Source organism: Pan troglodytes, chromosome 20 (genome assembly GCF_028858775.2).
Source record: "Pan troglodytes isolate AG18354 chromosome 20, NHGRI_mPanTro3-v2.0_pri, whole genome shotgun sequence".
NCBI lineage: Eukaryota > Metazoa > Chordata > Mammalia > Primates > Hominidae > Pan > Pan troglodytes.
In genome coordinates this window covers 33,129,921-33,135,859 of record NC_072418.2, presented here as the reverse complement: position 1 = coordinate 33,135,859, position 5,939 = coordinate 33,129,921, and the positions used below count along the sequence as shown (strand labels likewise).

At 42.0% G+C, this 5,939-nt stretch overlaps 1 pseudogene; it reads right to left on the bottom strand.

The window, feature by feature from the left end:
* Positions 1-4,336: 4,336 nt before the first annotated feature.
* LOC134809046 (transcription initiation factor TFIID subunit 9-like) lies at positions 4,337-5,316 on the bottom strand (annotated as a pseudogene).
* Positions 5,317-5,939: the final 623 nt, after the last annotated feature.

Genomic DNA, 5,939 nt, shown 5'->3' with positions numbered 1-5,939 from the left:
GAGTGTCTGCAGCTTTTCCAGGCTCACAGTGCAGGCTGTAGGTGGATCTACCATTCCGGGGTCTGGAGGATGGTGGCCCTCTTCTCCCAGCTCCACTAGGCAGTGCCCCAGTAGGGACTCTTTGTGGGGGCTCCCATCCCACATTTCCCTTCTGCATTGCATAAGAGCCCCACCCCTGCAGCAAACTTCTGCCTGGGCATCCAGCCATTTCCATACATCTTCTGAAATCTAGGCAGAGGTTCCAAAACCCCAGTTCTTGACTTCTGTGCACCTGCAAGCTCACCACCACATGGAAGCTTCCAAGTCTTGGGGCTTGCACTCTCTGAAGCCACGGCCTAAGCACTATGTTGGCCCCTTTCAGCCACAGCTGGAGCAGCTAGGACACAGGACACCAAGTCCCTAGACTGCACATAGCACGGGGACTCTAGGCCCTCTCCACAAAACCATTTTTCCTCCTAGACCTCCGGGTCTGTGATGGAAGAGGCTGCCACAAAGTTCTCTAACATGACCTGGAGACATTTTCCCCATTGTCTTGGGGATTAACATTCAACTCCTTGTTACTTATGCAAATATCTGCAGTCGGCTCGAATTTCTCCTCAGAAAATGGGATTTTCTTTTCTATCGCATTGTCAGGCTGCAAATTTTCCAAACTTTTATGCTCTGCTTCCCTTTTAAAACTGAATGCCTTTAACGGCAGCCAAGTCACCTCTTGAATGCTTTTCTGCCTAGAAATTTCTTCTGCCAGATACGTTAAATCATCTCTCTGAAGTCAAAGTTCCACAAATCTCTAGGGCAGGGGCAAAATGCCACCAGACTCTTCACTAAAACATAACAAGAGTCACCTTTGCTCCAGTTCCCAACAAGTTCTTCATCTCCATCTGAGACCACGTCAGCCTGGATTTCATTGTCCACATCTTTATCAGTATTTTTGTCAAAGCCATTCAACAATTCTCTAGGAAGTTCCAAACCTTCCCACATTTTCCTGTCTTCTTCTGAGCCCTCCAAACTCTGCCTGTTACCCAGTTCCAAAGTTGCCTCCACATTTTTGGGTATCTTTTCAGCAACACTCCACTCTACTGGTACCAATTTACTGTATTAGTCCATTTTTACACTGCTAATAATGACATACCCAAGACTGGGAAGAAAAAAGAGGTTTAATTTGACTTACAGTTCCACATGGCTGGGGAGACCTCAGAATCATGGCAGGAGGTGAAAGGCTTTTTTTTTTTTGAGACAGAGTCTTGCTCTGTAGCACAGGCTGGAATGCAGTGGTGTGATCTCAGCTCACTGCAACCTCCACCTCCTGGGTCCTGGTTCAAGCAATTCTCCTGCCTCAGCCTCCTGAGTGGCTGGGATTGCAGGAATGCACCACCCTGCCCAGCTAGTTTTTATATTTTTCGTAGAGACAGGGTTTCACCATGTTGGCCAGGCTGGTCTTGAACTCCTGACCTTGTGATCTGCCCACCTCAGCCTCCCAAAGTGCTGGGATTACAGGTGTGAGCCAATGCACCCGGCCAAAAGGCACTTCTTACATGGTGGCGGCAAGAGAAAATGAGGAAGAAGCAAAAGTGGAAACCCCTGATAAAACCATCAGATCTCATGAGACACACTACCACAAAACAGTATGGGGGAAACAGTCCCCATGATTCAAATTATCTCCCACCAGGTCCCTCCCTCAACACGTGGGAATTATGGGAGTACAATTCAAGATGAGATTTAGGTGGGGACACAGAGCCAAACCATATCAAGTCTCCCTTGGGAATGCTAGCTGTGAGTTGGCCTTCATGTGGGTCAAGATCAGAGGAACTACAAGCTATGAAATTAACTGAGAAACTGCAAGCAAGGAACTCAAGAAGAGGTCCTGCCAAGGACTTCTGACTCTAGTGTTGAAGGATTCAGGGCTACAGAATTTGCTCTTCTGCCATAAACAGCTAGAAAACTGAAAACAAGTGTTTTCAGACACTAGGACCAAGAAATATAAGACTAAGATTCCTAAGTAAATGAGGTAAGTCCTATAATCACTCTTTCTCTTGAGAGGTTTGTTGGACCACAGCACAGAGAGAAGGAATCCAAGCAAAATAAGACTGGTCTTATAGTGGAGAAACCAAACAGGTACCAACTCAACAAAGTAATCAAGATTAACACAGTGATATTATGTGCAGAGAAAGACACCTCACATCTATGGTATTCTCTTGAAAACTCACAACCTCAGGCTAATTGTAAGAAAACACTGGGCAAACTCAAATTGAGGAATATTCTGTAAAACACCCACAGGCCAATACTCTTCAAAAGTACAAGGTCATGAAAAAGAAAAAATTGAGAAATTGTCAGATAGGATGAGACTAAGAAGACATGACCACAAAATACAATAGGTATCTTGGAATGAATCCTGGAAAAGAAAAAGAACATTGGTAGAAAAACTAGTAACATTTCAATAAAGTCTATACTTTAGTAAATAGTATTGCCTTGTGCTAATTTCTTAGTTCTGACACATGTACCTTGGTAATGTAGTGTGTTCACATTAGAGGACACTAAAATTGGGTGAGGAACATATGAGAACTCTCTGCATTATCTTTAAACTTTTCCGTAAATCTAGGTTTATTCCAAAATAAAAAGATTAACAAAAATTCTGGCATCAAATTAAAAATTACTAAACATGAAAATAGGATCCAAATTGTGACCCACAGCCAGGTAGGAATAGACACAAAAATGACAGAAATGATAGAATGAGCAGATGAGGACTTTAAAACAGCTATTATAAATATGCTTCAAAATTTAAAGAAAATCATTAACATAATAAAGAGAAATTAAAAATTTTATTTAAAAAATGGAAATCCTAGAGGTATACAGGTATATTCCTGTAGGCATGTTCAAATATAATATCTGAAACAAAAAATTTACTGGATGTGTGCAAGAGTAAATCAGACATTACAAAAAATAAAAAATAAAAATTTAGTGAACATGAAGATATATCAATAAAAATTAACCATAATTAAACACAGAAAGAAAAAGGACTACATGAAAATGAACCAAGCCTCGGTGACCTTATGGAACAATAAAAGCTATATAATAGGCTGGGGATGGTGGCTCACACCTGTAATCCCAGCACTTTGGGAGGCCAAGGCAGGCGGATCACCTGAGGTCAAGAGTTTGAGACCAGCCTGGCGAACATGGCAAAACCCCATCTCTACTAAAAGTACAAAAAAATTAGCCGGGCATGGTGGCAGGCATCTGTAATCCCAGCTACTCGGGAGGCTGAGGCAGGAGAATCGCTAGAATCCTGGGGGCAGAGGTTGCAGTAAGCCAAGATCTCACCACTGTACTCCAGCCTGGGTGACAGAACGAGACTCGCTCTCAAAAAAAACAAAAGAAAAAAAAACTATATAATATAAATGTAATTGGTGTTCCAGAAACAGGAGAAAAAGAGATTGGGGCCCAAGCAAAATTGGAAAAAATATGGCCAAAATATTTCCACATTTGATGAAAACTCTAAATCTGCAGATCCAAGATACTCAACAGGCCCTGACAAGACCAAACACAAAGAATATACCTATGCATATCATAATTAGATTGCCAGAGGAAAATGCATACTACCTACAGTGGAACTGAAATAAGACTAATAAAAGATAACACAGCACCACGAAGTGCAAAAGACAAGGGAAAACATCTTCAAAGTGCTAGAGAAGAAAACCAGGTCATGCATGGTGGGGCTCATGCCTATAATCCCAGCATTTTGCGAGGCCAAGGCAGGAGGATGGAACACTTGAGCCCAGGTGTTCAAGACCAGCCTAGACAACATTGTGAGACCCCGTCTCTACATGAAATTTAAAAATTAGCTGGACCTGGTGACATGTGTCTGTAGTCCCAGGTACTCAGGAGACTGAGGCAGGAAGACTGCTTGAGCCCAAGGGTTGCAGTGAGCTATGATCCGTGCTGTTGCATTCCAGCTTGAGTGACAGAGCGAGACCTCGTCTCAAAAGAAAGAAAGAGAGAGAGAGACAGAAAGAAAGAAAGAAAAAGAAAGAAAGCGAGCGAGCGAGCGAGCGGAGGGGAGGGGAGAAGGGAGGGAGGGAGGGAGGGAGGAAAATAACCTGTCAACTTGGGATTCTATACCTAGCAAAAATATCTTTCAAATATAAAGGCAAAATAATATTATTTCAGAGAAAAGTTGAAAGAACTTGATCTAGCACACCAACATTTAAAACATTATTTTTTTTCAAATTAATGACAACTTGATTTTTCTTACACTTTTAAGGCTGATGAAAAACCTTCATTTCAATTGAAAAGTATGGTAATTGTATTTACTCATTAAATATGAAAGTTTTCTAAAATACAACTTGAAAACATCTAGCATGCATGTTTAGTATCAGTACAATGAATTCAAGACCAAGTATACATGTTACATGCAGCAAGGCTAAATTACAAATTATCATAATCATCATCTTCTTCATGCTTTTTCAATGCATTTGATGATTCATTGGCAGTATTTTGTGATAACACCATATTAGTGGTAATAAGAAGCTTTTGGACCCAATTAATGATGGATTAATCAGAACATTCTGAACTGCTGATGTTGCAGGAATTGAAGATTTTACAGCTGGAGACTGTGAAGTAGGCATCTGTACTGTAAACCTTTGCCCTGTGAGGGACACGAGAGTCCCTACTTTAGTTGAAACAGACATGGTCTGTGGGGTTGGTGTGCCTAGTGTGGGAGTACTTGGTCTGCTAGCAACTGAACCAACACTTAACTGCGGGACTGTTACTCTTCCCGTGGAAGTTGATGCCTTTTTCTGTAAAGATTTCAGCCTATAATTTGGAGCTGTTAAGCAATATCTATCAGGTGGCAATCTAGGACCTGAATATGGCTTAACGGAAAAGGGGTTTGATTTCTTTGCCTTGCGATATCTAATAAAAAAATCTCTTGGGGGAAGAGAGGTAAAAGACTGGTCAGCGTGGAACTGGATTGCCAACCGCACATCATCTGCATCAACGGTAGCTTTCTTAGCACGGCTGGAATAAATTTTTGCATCATCTAGAATTGTGGTCACATAACGGAAGGCAAACTCTAACATCTGATTTATAAGTCTTGGCTCATATTCTGTAATTCCCAGATCCTTCAGGATTTGTGCCATCATCTGTGCATCTTTCGGTATGCTCTTGGGAGAAGCCATCTTGCCAGACTCCATGATATCCGATGATTAGACTTCTTGAGCTAAATCACCCACATTAATGTATTTCAGTCCTGATTTTGACACAAGTCCTTTGCCTAGTGTGGTTTTTCCAACCCCTGGTGTACTGGTGAGCAGGATGCTTGGAAGCAACATGGTCCTCCCCACGACGGCTCCGAGCGCCTTGCTCACCCGCCCTTCACATTACGGGAAGGACCATTTAAAACGTGATTAAAGCAAGTTCTACAGGCTGGAGGAAAAGAAAACCAGGTGGAAACTTCAATGTACAGAAAATAATGAAGAGCACTCAACATGGTAAATTCACAGGTAGACAATTTAACATTTAAAGAAAAAGTTTCAAAGGTAATTGAGAGGAATGACAAAGTGAGGACCTTTGGAAATACTTTCCCTAAAAAGCAAAGATAAAGTTGGACTATTAGTTTCTGGCCTGGCATACAAGCTTGGACGTTGTCACTACATCCTAATAAGTAAACAGCTAAACAAACTGAAAAATCAATTCTTAGTTAAGAACAGTGAAGCCACAGGGCAAACTATCATGGCCCCTGAAATTGGAGTGACCGGCAGGCAAAGGCAGAGAAGCACAAGTAACTGGAGCCGAGACCCTCAGACAGAGGCCTCCAGGGAAAACTGACAGGCTAGGGAAACCTGAACTGTAATTAACTAACTGCACAGTGTGGACAAGTCTTGAGTCGAAAATTCCAGGGGGACTCAGTCATTCCCCGGCACACATACTTTTGTGAGTTTTACCTC